Here is an 18,071-nt window from a genome sequence, read left to right as displayed (position 1 = left end):
ACTCTCTTCTTCTTTATAATGTGACAAGAATTAAGTCGTTTTGCTGCTCATATTCACACACACTTCTCACAAAGTTTTATTTTTGTTTTTTTATTGGGATTCCCTGAATATATTGTTATTAGTTGTCACATCTGACAGAATTTTTTTTTTTATTTAATTTTTTGGGGGATTTTAAGCCTTTTTTTTTATTTAATGTTTGTATTTTTTACAAGGCTGATCTTTGTTCAATGTTATTTTTATTTTTACTCCAGAATATTTTTGTGTGTGTTTTGTGTGTCAAGTTACCCCAACACCATTGATATCTTTTATTATTTAATCTCAAGGAGATTGTTTGTTGTTGGTGTCCCTTGTTCATTTCACATTGTATATTTGAAATGTACCTGAATCCTCACAAAAAAACTGTCATTTTTGAAGTAAAACACATAGGAGAGTATAATTCAAAACAAAAATCCTTTATTAAGGGCTCAGAACCAAACAAACGGGAAGGCAACACTGGATCAACATGAGAAATTAGCGAAGCCTGGGACCCCCACGGCAGACATCAATTCTTGAACATCAAAATTGGTGGCCTGAGGAGTCCATATGTAAGGGAGGGCAGTCTGGTCCAGAATTTGCAGAGATCCGGAAAGCAGCAGATGACATCTGTGTCCCCAGGCTGTGGTACCACAAGAGGCTGCATTTTTTGGCCGACCAGACTGGATCCAGGGTCCTCACTTTCTGGTCTTCCTTCCACGCTTCCTTCCTGGCTGTGCTGTTGGAGATGTGGCAGGAGGAGGAGTAGGACCTGGAGGAGGACTGGGAGGACCTGGAGAAGAAGGAGGAGGACCATCGCAAAGGTGTGTCTGAGCTGTAATTTGGCCCCTCATACCTTTATGAGGGGCCAATATGAGCGACTCACACATGACTTGTTGTCCCTCCTCCATCCTCTGCATTGACGGCAGCAATGTCCTCCTCCACGTTGTGTGGTGCTCCCAGGACCTCTGTAGCGCTCCAAAAGAGTCCTCTGGCAGCCTCCTCTAGGGCACTTCTCCTCCTGCCACTTTCTCTTTTCAGGGGGGTGGAGGGACCTGCAGATCAGCCAGCCGGCTCGGCCCGGCCACCTCCTGGCTGAGACTTCCCTGTGTATGAAAAAGGGACATGGTTTTAGTTTTTGCTTCATCAATCACAATCCTAAATTAGTACTCCCAACTAACATCTAGGTAACATCATTGATTGGACAAGCAGAAATATTTAGAGGAATGCTATACCTGGCTCAATCTGGGCTCCTCCACATGTGGCCTGGAAGGCCCAGGTTGGGCATCAGAAGCCTCAGCTGGGGGGGAAGGAAGCGTGGAAGGAAGACTGGAGAGGGATGACCTGGGTTCAGTCTGGACTGCCAGAAAATGCAGCCTGTCGTACTACAACATCCTGGGGACATAGATGTCATCTGCTGCTCCGGATCTCTGTGAATCCAGGACCTTCTTGCGCTTCCTTAGATATGTGCTCCTCAGGCCACCAATTAAGATCTTTAAATAGGTGATGTCTGCCGTGGGGATCACTTGCTTCACAATTTCACACAATTGCTCCAGTGCTGCCTTCCTCTTTGCTTGGTTCTTGAAATGGGGGTGTTTAATCTCCCACAGACATGGCAGCTCCCTTAACATATCTAGGAATACTGACATGAAGTCATTATCTTTCATTAGCATATCCATGTTCACTGCAAGACACAACACAAGACAAAGCCTAATGTCAGACAAAACTCTCCTAATCTTGTTACAATATAGGCCTCAATCTAGAAGCAGTATAGGCACAAGTTTGTCTCTTACCTTCGTTGTTACGATCGGCGCGTCCAATGCTCCTTCCTCCGCTCACAGATCGTACGTAATACGCACGTGTGTTACGCTTTATATACACTGCGCATGCGTGTAACTCCGCCCGCCCCTGACGTTCTTTCTATTCTATTCCCCGCCCCTTTTTGTTCAGCGCAGTGGGGGAAGAGCACATGGCGGAGTCACAGCAGGTGCGTGATAATTACAGGAACGAGGAGGAGGAGGATGAAAGTCCGGATCCGGACACGTCCCGATCCAGAAGGAGACGTTTTAAGGCCACAAATATGTCCTTTGGGGAGATGTTGGAGATGGTCGACATCATGAAGAAGGCCGAATATGATGGAAAGTATGGGCCTTACCCCAACCCCAATATCAGAAAGGCAAAGATCATGGCGAAAGTGGTCAAAAGTCTTCACAAGAATTTTGGGGTACGAAGATCGAAAGATCAGCTCAGGAAGCGGTGGTCGGACCTGAAATTAAGAGAGCCCGAGCAGTACAGAAAGATCCGGAGAGCACTGCAAAAAAGTAAGTAGTTGTGCTGTGTTCCTATTCTTTTTGTCTTTATTACGTTCGTGCTGCTCCATGTGCTTTTCTTAATTGTACAATTAAAAAGGGCAACTTTAATGTTCATGGGCACATTTTTCTTTCGGTCTCTAAAACACCATTGTTTAGGCCATATGCATTTTCCCACATTCTTATGGGCCTACTTGGATGCCAAATATTTGTTTGTGTAGATGGGTTTGTTACTAGAATGAAATGCAAACTAGATTCTGTGTAAGGAGAGGACACTGAGCAGCTTTTTTCACATCTGGACACTGGAGCACTAGTTTTGGACACAAGAACACCATTTTTATTAGGGGGGCACACAGGTGCTCCAGTGTATACTATAGGGGGGTCTCCATCTGTGAAGCTTGTACTAAACAGGTAAAGTATTGCAGCTTGACAAAGGCCAATAAAAAAACTACATCTTGGAACTCGGCTAAAATTGACAATTGTACACCACTTCCAAGCAATGTTTCCTATTTATAGTTCTGCCATCAAATATCTGTGTGCTAATTATACCATTTTTGTTTTACATAGGGGAGAAAAGACTCGGAGGACACCCCTCATCCGAGGAGACCACAGACCCCCCACCTATGGAAGAAGGTGAAATACCCCCAACCCAAGAAGAGCAGGAGGAAGAAGAAGATGTGGTGGAAATTGGCACCACAACAGGTGAGTGTCTGCGACCACAGACTCAGGTAAGAGATGGATGGTGGCAGATTTTTGATACCTGTTTTTGTTTGGTTTCTCTCTTTTTAGGTGATCGTGATCCAGAATCTTTCACATCAGAAAGTGCCCAGATCCTGATCGGGGAGATCATGGGGTGTAATGTCGAATTGCAAAACATCCAGAAAAAAATAAATGATGTGATTCAAAAAAATAATAACATCATTGATGTTTTGGGGGGAATTTAAAACCCCACAAAATCACTTTTTTTATTGTGGTCCAATCTTTTAAATATTTTTGCAATGTTTTGAAAAGCCAAATTTGGAGGATGCACACAGTGTGCCAACATGTGCTATCTGCCATCACGGGAGATCAATGGACGCGTTTTGGGGGTGCAACCCCTTCCTCAATTATAAAGTAGTGGTGAGGAAGGGCTTGCTTCCCCAAAACACGTCCCTTGATCCCCCGTGATGGCAGATAGCACATGTTTACATTCGTAAATTGTTGTGCATCTTCCAAATTTGGCTTTTCCAGGGGTGATTTCCCCCCATCTGAATGCAATATCAAACACAGTTCCTAAATACTCATGTCTGATATTGCCTTCAGGTTTTACCAAATGTGAACTTTGTAAGTTCAAGTTTTTTGTCTTTCTTGTTGGTTTTACACAGGCCTGTTTTATTGTAAATGGACATTTCTATTTTTGATAATGCCACCCCAAAATTGTTATACAACAAACATGTTGGTTTGTTTTAAAAACCTTTGGTAAATGCACATGTGATTGTGCAGGTATAAAAAAGTTGGTTAATCAAGAATGTGTGGATTATTGTCTCAACACTACAACACTTTTGGGGTGATGTAATTGCTGTTTTCAGCAAAAATGGGGGTTATTTCCTAAGGGCAAATCCTCTTTGCACTACAAGTGCAGGTTCAGTGCAGTTGCAAGTGCACTTGTAGTGAAATGTGTTTTTGCATTTAGTAAATAACAGCCAACAGTGCTTTGTATAAGGTTACACAATCACGCCATTTTCTGCACTCAAAACATTTCTGTCAGGGTCAGCTAAAACAAACACAAGCAGTAAATGTCCACAAAGAATTTCTTTTTTTGTTTTATTATAAAAAGGCTTCACAGATTTGCTGGCATATTGATAGCCCCCCTACCCGCAAAGAACTCCAGGTAGCGTAACCGGACATCACGGGCACTCAGGGAGGGCAAGCCAGGACGGCCGCTTTCAAGCGCCGTCAGTGTGGTTTGATGTATCATTCCGGCCTCAGGCCTAACTGAGCCAGCATAGTTGGCCGAATGTTTCCTTAAAAAGTTATGGAGAACACAGCAGGCAAGTATAATATGGTTCAGTTTATACTCCGCCATATGGATGGGTGTCAGAAATAGGCGGAACCGGCTGGCCAGGATTCCAAATGTGTTCTCCACCACTCTTCGGGCTCTGGCCAGCCGGTAATTAAAAACCCTCTGTTCCGGGGTGAGGGTCCTCATTGGGAATGGCCGCATCAGGTGGTCCCCCAGCGCAAACGCTTCATCAGCAACGAACACAAATGGGAGTCCTTCAACATTGTCCTCTGGAGCTGGCAAGTCCAAGCTGCCATTCTGGAGAAGCCTGTAAAACTCCGTCTGGGCGATGACACCACCATCGGACATCTGGCCATTCTTCCCCACGTCCACATACAGGAAGTCGTAATTAGCAGACACCATCGCCAACATCACTATACTATTGAACCCCTCATAGTTGAAATAGTACGACCCCGAGTTGGGTGGTGGGACAATGTGGACGTGTTTCCCATCAATTGCCCCTCCGCAGTTAGGAAAGTCCCACCGCTGGGCAAAGTGGGAGGCCACAGTCTGCCATTCCTGTGGCGTGGAAGGAAACTGTTGAGGAAAAAACAATAAACATTACTATTTTTGATTAGAAACATGGCAAGCAGATTAGGCACAAACATTATGGGGCAACCTCCAGATAGCATTTATTAAGGGGAATTTAACAACGCCAAAGTATAAGGTACACCTATCATATTCCCCCCCCCCCCCCCCCTCTCATGGGCCATTTCTAACATTATAGGGGTGTGTGGAAATCTTGGACAGGTAACCCTCTTCACTTCATTGAGAGATGAATGCCTAAATACAGGGTATTACTTGGAACAGCCCCTCCTTAGTTACACTATTGGCAGCCCACTGGACAGGTAAGAAGTGTCATAATACAAAGATATAAATACACACTGTACACATTTGAGGACATTTGGACATTCTGCTATTACCTATCAAGATAATAATAGGATCCAAAAACTTTAAACAGTACCATTTGAAAGTATACAGGCAGGCCCTTGCACTACATGCTTTGGGGAATTCATCCATAAATATGACCACAAAAGAGATGGGTATAGTGTGTATGGGTTTGGCAAAGTGAGCAGATAGATGATTGAGGATAGATAGAGAATTGGGATCAGCTGACTTAGCAGTTGGGGGAGGGAGAGTTACTAAAAATGATTTGGGGACACCACCAAAAAAAAGCCTCTGCCACTCTGCCTAAAGTTAAAGCAAAAATAACATTTCAAAACATTTTAGGGGGTGTTTGGGGTAAAGCACTACTATGGAGCAGAAAAAATACATTGTTAAGTGACTACATGAGGTGAATATAGGGCCAGGAGACACCACGCTAGGGAGGTTATTGAAGGGCAAATATGTATGAAGGACCTAAAATAATAATTACATAAAAATCCAGCATGCATGAGAACAAAGGGGACATTCACAGCATATTACAATCATGGTAATTAGGGAATGAGGAAAGAAATACAATATATTAGCAAACATACAATACAATAAAATGTGATATTAAAGGATAAAAATCTTACCTTCATATACTCCTTCTGCAGGACCTGAATGATGGCAGAACAGGTCTCTGGGACGATGATACCCAGAGCCTGGGGGGAGATGCCTGTCGAGAACTTTAAGTCCTGCAGACTTCTCCCTGTCGCCAAATACCGCAGGGTAGCGACCAACCTCTGCTCCGGAGTGATGGCTTGCCTCAAGCAGGTATCCTGCCTGCTGATATAGGGGGTCAGCAAAGCCAACAGATGGTGAAACACGGGGTCCGTCATCCTGAGAAAGTTCCTGAAATCATCAGGATTATTCTCACGGATCTCACGGAGCAAAGGCATATGAGAGAACTGGTCACGCTGAAGTAACCAATTCTTGGTCCATGAACTCCTCCCCACCCTGTTCATGAACTGGACTTGTGTCAAGGTCAGGACCCCAACACCAAGCCCCCGCACGGCACGAACTCTACGAGGAGTACGTATACGCAACATGGTTAGAAAACGGTCGGCTGCTCAGAACGCAGTAACAGAACGCACTGAAGAACAACAAGGCCTGTGAAGAGCGACCTGAAAAACAGTAACGAACGAACAAGAATACAATGACTAAAGTCACGCGGAACTTGCTGCACGCACTGAAGAGCAGATACAAACCCACAAGCACAAAGTGAACGGCAGAAAACGATCTGAAAGCCACGAGTCTGAAAAAGCGCAAATCGTCTCTCACCAAACTTTTACTAACACGAGATTAGCAAAAGGAGCCCAAAGGGTGCCGCGCTTGGTTCTGAACCGGCCTTTTCTAGTCTCGTCGTACGTGGTGTACGTGACCGCGTGGTTGGCGATCGGAAATTCCCACAACTTTGTGCGACCGTGTGTAGACAAAACAAGTTTGAGCCAACATCCGTCGGAAAAAATCCTAGGATTTTGTTGTCGGAATGTCCGAACAAAGTCCGACCGTGTGTACGCCCTATAAGACTTGCCATACCTGCAAAGCAAATACAAAAAAAACAGTAAAAAATAAAACATTTTTTAACGAAACCTGTGCCTAAAATATATATATGCCGAAGCATGGTGGCATCCACCCGCAAAAGGTAGGAGCAAATTCCTCCTCCGCCCCTGCTGTCCCCATGCTTTGGCATATATGCTGAAGTATGTAACTGTGGTGGTGAAATCACCTCCGACAGCGCTGGAGTCACGGCTTTATGTATCGTGGGAGCAAACGCTGTTGCTGTCAAGAAAAATAAATTCGCTCTGCAGCTGAATGGCGTACCTGAAAACAAAAAAATGGTTAACAATAAAACACAGTAAACAGTAAAGTATAAACAAATTGCATACCTATAAAGCAAACATGATAAAGCATAATAACAATAAAATATTGCAGAATAGAATACAGTAAAAAAAAGCAGAACAATAGAGAGAGAATAGAGAGAGAACAATAAAACGACAACTATTTTTGCTTTTTTATTATATGTATTTTTTTTGTGTTTTTTTTTTTTTTTTTACTTTTTTTTTTCTTACACTTTTTTTTGTAACTGTAACTTTTGTAACTGTAACCGGTTCCAGGTTCGGGTCTTTCAAAATGCGATGGCATCTTGGGAGACCCTGTGAAAGTGTGTCCTAGTCTGTGCAGTGCTGTACCCTACGCTAATACTCAACTAGTGTATGGTAGCGTTCAAAACATTCACCAATGCAAAGACCAGGATTGTCAGGACAGGAGGGATAATAATAGCGGGTGTCACACCTATATCCATGCTTGCTGCAGACACAACATCTTTTTTGGGGGGCTCGTTGGGTAGGGGTACTCGGGAGGACATAAACAAAATGCCTCTCATGCAGCCGGCTTACTGCATTTGATTGGGGAAGGTGAGGTGGAGCACCGTCTGGAAACAGAAGGGCTCTGATGAATTTAAGGAAGGATCCAGTCCATCCTGAAGCTCTGTATAGCACATAAGCGTTCAGCAAAGCCAATTGAAATAAATAAACAGCCACTTTTTTGTACCAGCGTCTGGCCTTACAGGCAACTAGGTGCGGCACCAACAACTGGTCATTGAGGTCCACCCCTCCCATATTTTGGTTATATTCGTGGACACAGAGGGGTTTCTCCACAACACCAGTCGCCATAGTAATTTGGACCGTCGTGTCTGCATGAAGGGAGGTAGGAACGAAAACATTCTTATTATCCCTCCACTTCATAGCGAGCAAATTATTACACTGCAAGCAGGCTCTCTCCCCCAGCCTTAGACGGGAATCTACAAGCCGCTGGGGAAAGCCCCAGCGATTAGGTCACACGGTGCCACATGCTCCAATCTGCTGATCAAACAAGTGACTAAAAAGTGGCACGCTCGTGTAATAATTGTCCACATATAAGTGGTACCCCTTTCCGAATAAGGGTGACACCAAGTCCCACACAATCTTGCCAGTGCTTCCTATGTAGTCAGGGCAGTTTGTCGGCTCTACATGACTATCTTTTCCCTCGTAAACCATAAAACTACATGTATAGCCTGTGGCCCTGTCACAGAGCTTATACATCTTAACCCCGTATCTGGCACGCTTGCTGGGAAGGTACTGTTTGAATGACAAGGGGCCAGAATACTTAATCATGGACTCATCAACGCAGACAACTTGATGGGGAGCAAACAAGTCTGCAAAATGTTGGTTGAAGTGGTTTACGAGGGGCCGAATTTTGTAGAGCCAATCATATCCAGGGTCTCCACGAGGACGACAGAGTTCATTGTCATTGAAGTGCATGAACCGCAAGATCTGCTCGTATCGTGCCCTGGTCATGGAGGCAGAGAACAAGGACATATGGTGAATTGGGTCAGTGGACCAATATGACCGCAACTCACTCTTTTTAGTTATGCCCATGTTGAGGGAAAGGCCCAGAAAGAGCTTAAATTCGGAGACCGTAATTGGTCTCCAATCTCTGGCAAGGGAGGACTGGGGAATAATGGCGATGTGTTGACCAGCGTACAAATTGCTTTGGTCCACAATAGAACTATAGAGATCTCCGGTGAAGAACAGCGAATAAAAATCAAGTGACGTAAAATCAACTGTTTCCACCTGAATGCCGGGTTGGCCAGTGAATGGGGGAAGTACGGGTGTTGCAGAAGTGGTGGGTTCCCAATTAGGATTGCCGAATGCAGCAGGAAGGGCACTATGGGCACGACGGGCCTGTGTTCGTCTTCTTGGTGGCAGCAGGACGCTACTTGTGCTTGCCACCTCACCAGCTTGAACTGCACTTATGGGACTCGCCACACCACCACATGATACTGCAGTGCTGGATGTACGACCAGGGTGTACTAGGCCGCTGGTGCTTGCCAGTTCACCAGAAGGAATAGCGGCGCTAGTACTGCTCTGCTCCATACCAGGGACCTGCGGTTCTTGCACATCAACGACAAGAAGAAGTTCGGGGTCTGATACGCCTGACCTTGGCAGGGACCACAACACCGTCGTCAGAGCTATCTGTCATGGAGCCACTGTCATCTACAGGATCGTATTCTGAGCCTGAATCTGACAGATGAGTGACTTCCTCTTCACTATCTGTCATGCTCAGAAACGTGTAGGCCTCTTCACTAGTGTACCTTCGATTTGCCATTTTGGGCTCTAAATTTAGTGGTACACTAGTGAGACTCACAGGTAAAAAAGCTCCTGACTGTTAGCGACTGTATCAAAACGCTACCAAAAAAACTGTTACCGATCATAGGGATCAGGCCTGACTCTGCGAACGCTGCAGTTATGTGTGTTTAGTGTTTTGTGACAGTGATCGATCAATACTGCACTTGGGTGGGCTGGGCAGGGCTGGGCCGAGGGGCAAAACACAGGTGCTAGCAGGTATCTGGGCTGATCCTGCTAACACTGCGTTTTTGGGAACCCTAAACTGCTGGGGACGCTGGTATAGATCTGATCAGATCAGATATTGATCCGTTCAGATACTGTACCACTAAGGGAGGTGTATACTGCGTGCGTGGGTGTTAGCTGTACTGGCGCTAACCTGACGCTGCCTGGGGCGACGCAGACCCTATCTGACCCTAAAACTTAACTTATATCACCACCGGGCGATCAGGGGGTTAAACCTTTATTAGGTAATAAACGGCGGGTGCCCTGAAACTATTAAAAAAAAACTAACTTACCAGCGTCACCCGTAACAGTTATACGGTGATCACTGGTGAAAGGGTTAACTAGGGGGCAATCAAGGGGTTAAAACCTTTATTAGGTAGTATATGGGGGTCCCTGACGCTATAAAACGCTGACGGCGAACCTAAATACTTACCTCCCTAACTAGCGTCACCTGTGACACTAATACAGCAATCAGAAAAAGGATTGCTTGGTGACACTGGCAACGGGGGGGTGATCAAGGGGTTAAAACTTTATTAGGGGGGGTTAGGGGGGTATCCTAGACCTAAAGGGGGCTAACTGCCCTACCACTTATAACTGTCACAAACTGACACCAATGCAATAATCAGTAAGGAAAAAAATGCTATTGGTGTCATTGTGACAGGGGGTACAGGGGGGTGATCGGGGGGTGATTGGGGGTTGATTGGGGGTGAAAAGTGTGCCTAGAGTGTTCTACTGTAAGGGTAGTGTTGGTGCACTTACTTGGATGTCTTCTCTCCTCGGAACGAAAAAGACCGACACGAGGAGAGATTACATCACTTCCTCTGCCGCTGTTTACATTGCAGAGGCAGACGAAGATTGTCATTCATTGGGAGCGATCGCGAGGGGGTGGCCACGAATGAGTGGCCTCCCCCTCAGCATGGATCGCTCCAACGATGCCGACCGCCTCAGGCACTGGGGGGGCGCGATGCGCCCCCCCCCCCGCTCGCGTGAGGCAGATCACGTACCAGATATGTGATTTTGCCTGCCGTGCCATTCTGCCACAGTATATCTGCGTTAGGCGGTTGGCAAGTGGTTAACTACTGTTTTTACCCTTACCTGCTGTACTATTCCCTTATTGGTCCCCATTCTTGGTGTCTCCGGAAGTTTTAATTTCTATCTGTTACCTTTTCTAATCCATGCCCAGGTGCAATTATATTAATGTATGAAATAGTCATCCCCTTCAACTCGCCGGGGTCACCCCATGGAAACAGCTGGAGAGGCTTTTACAATTCTCGTATTCCTATATCAAATAGAACATTTCAAACTTAAAGCCCCCTAATATAATAATCTTTATTAGCCTACATATATGTTTTAAAATATTTTAAAATATTTTTTACAAAATTTAAAAAAAGATTAAAAAAATGTTTAAAAAATATGTGTTTTTTAAGGGAGAGACAAAACCAAAAACACATATTATTATATGTAATATAATATTATTAAGTCATTTAGACCTCTAAAATTGTGGATTTGAAAAATGTATTATAAAATGCATATGCAGAACAGTGTAATAATAATAGAAAAAATAATAAAGATGAAAAAATATAAAAAATGTATAATAATTTTACTAAATAAATATATATATATATATATATATATATATATATATATATATATATATATATATATATCAGACATGGGGGTAAGTCACACATGTGCAAGTCACAAGCAAGTCTCAAGTCTTAACCTTCAAGTCATAAGCAAGTCCCAAGTTACTGTGGCGAAAAGCAAGCAAGTCAAGTCGAGTCCCTGCTAGAAGTCAAGCAAGTCAAGTCAAGTCATTTATTTTGGTCAAGTCACAAATTAAGTCAAAATACTGATCTACCCCATTTCCATCCTTAAAATTAGTTAAAAGTCAGTTTTCAGGAAAGGTTTTGTTTCATTTTCAACATTAACAAATCTGCTTAGTGCTTTTTTCTTGACACAGCACTGGTGGTGCCAAGTCATTGCAAGTCATTGCAAGTCAAATAGCCCAAGTCAAAGTCAAGTCGCAAGTCATTAGTGGCAAGTCAAAGTCAAGTCGAGTCATTTATTTAATTTTGTCAAGCAAGTCGCAAGTCCTCAAACAGGTGACTCGAGTCCGACTCGAGTCAAGTCATGTGACTCGAGTCCCCCACCTCTGATATATATATATGTAAAGTAAATGAATAAAGAGGGAATGGAAATTTAAACAAAATTATCTCTAGTAATCTTCTATAAAACAATTCACATCTAGTTCCACATTCAACCCTAGCGGTTTTATTGTATTTAATATCCAGTAAGTTTCATTCTTTGATACTTCTCTTCGCATATTCAAGTTTCTCCAGTTTTGCTCTATTTTGTCTATCGCATAAAACTTAAGTTGTTGGGGGTGACCTACCAGAAGATTTTTTTGCACAGACCAACATCTTGATTGAAAGGTTTGTAGATAAAGGCTACAATAGGAATGAGTTGGAACTCACCCGTAATAAAGTTGGATGCCTAGATAGGGAAACCATATTACAGAATAGAAATAGGGAAGACAAGCAAAAAGACAAAATACCGTTCATAACGGGATTTAACAAACAATATAAAGTGCTAGAAGGGATTATTAAGAAAAATTAGCCTATAATCTGCAATGACCTAGATTGACCCAGATCTGAATAAAATTTTTCCATCCAAATCAACATTCATCACAGAAGAGCAAGAAGGATCAGGGATGAAATAGTAAAAAATGTGCCTGACCCTCCGAAAAAAATGGTCACTTTTTTGATCATAAAAGCTTTTATAAATGTGGTAAATGTAACCCTGTAAACTTACAAATAAGGAACATAGGAAAACAGTAGAATTCCAATCCAATTCAACTAAAAAAAATTTAAGATTGATAAATGAATAGCGTGCTGTAGTACCCATGTGACCTACGCGTTGGCGTGTAGCTGTGGACTACAGTACGTAGGCAGAACAACAAGGGCACTTTCTGCGAGAATCGGGGAACACATTAGAAATATCAAAAAAGGGTATAAATACCATAGTGTGTCGAAACACTTCAGGGACACACATAGGAGAGACCCCCAACAACTTAAGTTTTATGCGATAGACAAAATAGAGCAAAACTGGAGAAACTTGAATATGTGGAGAGAAGTATCAAACTTTATTCATTAACTTTACATATATTTATTTTTATTCTTATTTTATTATTTTTATTTTTTTTTATTTTATTTTTATTTTGTAAAATTATTATACATTTATTATATTTTTCCATCTTTATTATTTTTAATACATTTTTCAAGAAAAAATCCACAATTTTGAGGTAGAGGTCTAAACAACTTATATGTGTTTTTGTTTTTCTCTCTCCCTTACAAAACACATATTTTTTTTTTTTTTGCCACTTCAGCAGACAGATTTGAGAGACTTGAATCAACTTTGCAGTTCATCTTTTCCATCCCTGCTCATTGTCACATCATAGTAGCTAATATCAAATAGAAAAATATATTTATCAGAACTTATAAAACTAAGAAGTTGACCCGCTCAATTACAAAAATATTTAACCCATCCCTCTTCCCACCCCCCTTTACCCCTCACACCCCCCAACCTCTGCTTGCCCCCCCAATCCCTCATTATAAATCTTCTTCAAGTCACTTCCTCACTATAGATCTAAACTCTCAGTTCCTTAGCATAACTCCAAGTTTTTTTGAATACTTTCCAACACTCCCATTTATCTATGGTCCTTTTATTTGCCTTGTCTAAACTACTCCCCAAACATTCCATGTTATATGTTTCTTCTACCGAATTGATCCACTCCCAAATTGATGGGCATTCCTCCTTTTGCCACTTCATAGGTATGAGTCTCTTTGCAGCATTTATACTGTTTTGTATCTCCCTCACCACCATGGAACAACACAACCCATGGTAGCCTTCCACTACTTCTTTTTTAGTGATTCCCTTAATAAGATGAATAATCTTATCTCTTCAGCCATTTCCATGGGCTGAACCCGGCGAGTTGAAGGGGATGACTATTTCATAAATTAATATAATTGCACCTGGGTATGGTTTAGAAAAGGTAACAGATAGAAATTAAAACTTCCGGAGACACCAAGAATGTGGACCAATAAGGGAATAGTACAGCAGGTAAGGGCAAAAACAGTAGTTAAAATGGCGGACCAATCGCTTCTGGTATAGCGGGGAAGCGATTGGTCTAGTGCACTGGGTTTGGGGGATAAATACAGTGATGTACCAACACAATAGCAGCTTCCTGATGATGTAATCTTACTTGCGAAACACGTAGAGGCTGCTGGGAAAAATACTACATCACTTCCTGCCGGGCGAAAGCGAGGCTTTAGACGCACACCGCCATAGGAGATACACGGCAATACTTTCACCCTTTTGGAACCGCTGGATAACCTTGGTGCCGGCATATGGGTACAGCCAAATGTGAGTTTTATAGTCTCTCTCTTTTATAACTTTTAAATAAATAGTGCATACATACGGCGCAATGATCATGGTTTATTTTCTATGAGGATGCATGGAACCATGGATGCGAACAGAAGCACACGGAAGTAGTTTATCCACACTGGAGAGTTGAACTGGGATTTTATATTTCCTTACCCACTAGTAACAATCAGCTGGGATATTTAATCCAGCAGATACACTGGACATTTATTTTATTATCTTTTATTATTTATTATTTGATTTAAAATTATTTATATTGTTGGTGGGGTGTTGTTTTGGCCTATCACTTACAGATTAATGTTGACATATCTTGATACAACACAGGTATTTGGTTATATAGTGTATAGTGGTACATTTTTTGCACATATATATATATATATATATATATATATACACACACACACACACACACATATATATATATATATATATATATATATATATATATATATATATATACACAGCGGGGATGGAAAGTATTCAGACCCCCTTACATTTTTCACTCTTTGTTATATTGCAGCCATTTGCTAAAATCATTTAAGCTCATTTTTTTTCCTCATTAATGTACACATAGCACCCCATATTGACAGAAAACACAGAATTGTCGACATTTTTGCAGATTTATTAAAAAAGAAAAACTGAAATATCACATGATCCTAAGTATTCAGACCCTTTGCTGTGACACTCGTATATTTAACTCAGGTGCTGTCCATTTCTTCTGATCATCCTTGAGATGGTTCTAAACCTTCACTTGAGTCCAGCTGTGTTTGATTATACTGATTGGACTTGATTAGGAAAGTCACACACCTGTCTATATAAGACCTTACAGCTTACAGTGCAGTGAAGTCAAAGGAACTGCCTGAAGAGCTCAGAGACAGAATTGTGGCAAGGCACAGATCTGGCCAAGGTTACAAAAAAATTTCTTCTGCACTTAAGGTTCCTAAGAGCACAGTGGCCTCCATAATTCTTAAATGGAAGACGTTTGGGACGACCAGAACCCTTCCTAGAGCTGGCCGTCCGGCCAAACTGAGCTATCGAGGGAGAAAAGCCTTGGTGAGAGAGGTAAAGAAGAACCCAAAGATCACTGTGGCTGAGCTCCAGAGATGTAGTCGGGAGATGGGAGAAAGTTGTAGAAAGTCAACCATCACTGCAGCCCTCCACCAGTCGAGGCTTTATGGTAGAGTGGCCCGACGGAAGCCTCTCCTCAGTGCAAGACACATGAAAGCCTGCATGGAGTTTGCTAAAAAACACCTGAAGAACTCCAAGATGGTGAGAAATAAGATTCTTTGGTCTGATGAGACCAAGATAGAACTTTTTGGCCTTAATTCTAAACAGTATGTGTGAACAAAACCAGGCACTGCTCATCACCTGTCCAATACAGTCCCAACAGTGAAGCATGGTAGTGGCAGCATCATGCTGTGAGGGTGTTTTTCAGCTGCAGGGACAGGACGACTGGTTGCAATCAAGGGAAAGATGAATGCGGCCAAGTACAGGGATATCCTGGACAAAAACCTGCTCAGGACCTCAGACTGGGCCGAAGGTTTACCTTCCAACAAGACAATGACCCTAAGCACACAGCTAAAATAACGAAGGAGTGGCTTCACAACAGCTCCGTGACTGTTTAAGCCAGAGCCCTGACTTAAACCCAATTGAGCATCTCTGGAGAGACCTAAAAATGGCTGTCCACCAACGTTTACCATCCAACCTGACAGAACGGGAGAGGATCTGCAAGGAGGAATGGCAGAGGATCCCCAAATGCAGGTGTGAAAAACTTGTTGCCTCTTTGCCACTAAGGGTGGCACAACCAGTTATTAGGTTTAGGGGGCAATTACCTTTTCACATAAAGCCAGGCAAGTTTGGACAGCTTATTTGCCTTAATAAATGAAACCATCATTTAAAAACTGCATTTTAAATTTACTTGCGTTATCTTTGTGTAATAATAACATTTCTGAATCATTTAAGTATGACAAATATGCAAAAAAAATAAAAAATCAGGAAGGGGGCAAATACTTTTTCACACAACTGTATGTACATTACAGTAATTTTTTTCTTGTTAAATAATTTTTATTCTTATAGATTGCAATCAATTACAATAAATCAGTATTGTAAGAAAACAAGTATTATGCGATAAAGTCAAAACATACATTAAAACTTCTTATATAAATAAGGATTAAAAAAATAAAGGTAAGATTGTAGCATATTATGATAGATTATATAATAGATAATTCATTGTGTTAGAGTATTCGCATTGAAGAATAAAATAGAATGTACAAAATAGAAATTAGATTACAAGTGTGAGAACATTAGTCAGGTATTATTATACATACGTAATGTTAGAGAGGGGTAATGATAAAATAATAATATAAAGCAATATAAAACAATAATAGATTATAAATTACAATCAGGGCCAAGGTCCGTCTTTGTGGCTTGGTATTCCCTGGGATAGTAGGTGAGCAAATTTTCTGCCCCTATTTGTACTATAAGATGGGGGTAAGGAATGGGAAGGGTTAGTAGTAGAAAGGGGATGAAGAAAAACCTTCCGGAGATTAATATAGTGTGGTATAGTATAAAACATGCATTCAAAGAGAGTATAGTATTTATCTTATTTTGTGTTTATATCAATGATTTATTTGTGCCTGGTGGGAGATAATGATCTATCCATGGTTTCCATATGGATTCAAATTTGGGGATTTTATCTAGATAAATTGCTTCAGCCTTTGCATGTACCATGGCTTGTGTCACTCTTTGTTTAACCGTTTGTATGCAAAGTGAGTTAGTTTTCCAAGCATTGGCTATGGATTGATTAGCTGCTGTTGTTATAAATAATAGTAGTTTAAATTGACGTTGAGTCAAGTTTTGGGGTTTATAGTTTAATAGAGCTACAGTTGGATCAGGTATTAGAGACATCTTAAATATTGTCGAAAGAATTTTGAATACTTTCTTCCAGAATGAGTTGGCTATGGGGCACTCCCACCAGATGTGTGTGTGTGTGTGCCCAATGCTGTACATCCTCTAAAGCAGTTGGCAGGGTATTGATGGTTAAATTTGGTTAATCGTGCTGGTACCAAATACCATCTAGTAAGAACTTTGTAATTGGTCTCAAGGGCTACAATGTTAAGAGTGGCCGATTTAGTTGCTTGCCAGATTTGAGCCCGATCTTGTTTTTTGAGATGGAGGTTAAGATCATTTTCCAATTTTTCTGTGTAGGTTGGGGGGGAGGTAGTTGTATATGAGATTAATTGAGCATATAAATCGGAAATCAGTCCCCTTCTGTGTGGATCTGATATACAGATTTGTTCAAAAATAGAAAAGGTATGAGGTGTAGTGGTTGTTGGTTTGTATGGAGTTAGAAAATTCTTAATTTGGAGATATCTGAAGGTTTCTGTTTGTGGTAAATTATATTGCTCGCATAAAGTTGGGAAAGGTATTATATTGGAAGATTGAAAAAATTGGTGTATTTATAGTAGACCTGTTTTAGACCATGCTGAAAAGGAATGTAAAGGAGGACCATGCAGGATAAAAGGAAGGATTATGAAGAAAAGAGAGTAATGGGTTTTGTTTAGATTGAAAACCAAATCTAGTTTTTAGCCTGTCCCATATGGATAAGCTGTGTTTAGTATAGGGATTAGTGATAGATCTTCGTTGATTGGGGGTAAGCCAGGAGGTTTGCAATGGAAAGGGGATCACAGTCTACTGATTCTAACGCTACCCATAAAGGTATTTCTTTAGTAGCATGGTATTTTGTCAGTTGAGCTAATTGTGCTGCATAATAATATTTCATAAACTCTGGTACCCCCAGCCCTTCTTTTATTTTGGGAGCATATAGAGTTTGTTTAGGTAGGCGTGGTCTAAGTTTATTCCAAATATATTGTGTGGTTTTGCGTTGAAGGATACATGAGAAATGTGAGGGAACTGTTATAGGAAGTACTCTAAAAAGGTAGAGAATCTTTG

At 41.7% G+C, this 18,071-nt stretch overlaps 1 protein-coding gene across 1 annotated transcript in view; it reads right to left on the bottom strand.

The window, feature by feature from the left end:
• PYGM (glycogen phosphorylase, muscle associated) overlaps positions 1–18,071 on the bottom strand; it is a 1,234,135-nt gene that overhangs the window by 396,455 nt on the left and 819,609 nt on the right. The window lies entirely within an intron of this gene.

The sequence above is a fragment of the Aquarana catesbeiana genome, linkage group LG11, assembly GCF_042186555.1.
Source record: "Aquarana catesbeiana isolate 2022-GZ linkage group LG11, ASM4218655v1, whole genome shotgun sequence".
Classification (NCBI taxonomy): Eukaryota; Metazoa; Chordata; class Amphibia; order Anura; family Ranidae; genus Aquarana; species Aquarana catesbeiana.
The sequence above is the reverse complement of the archived record's forward strand: the minus strand, read 5'-3'. Positions and strand labels throughout refer to the sequence as shown.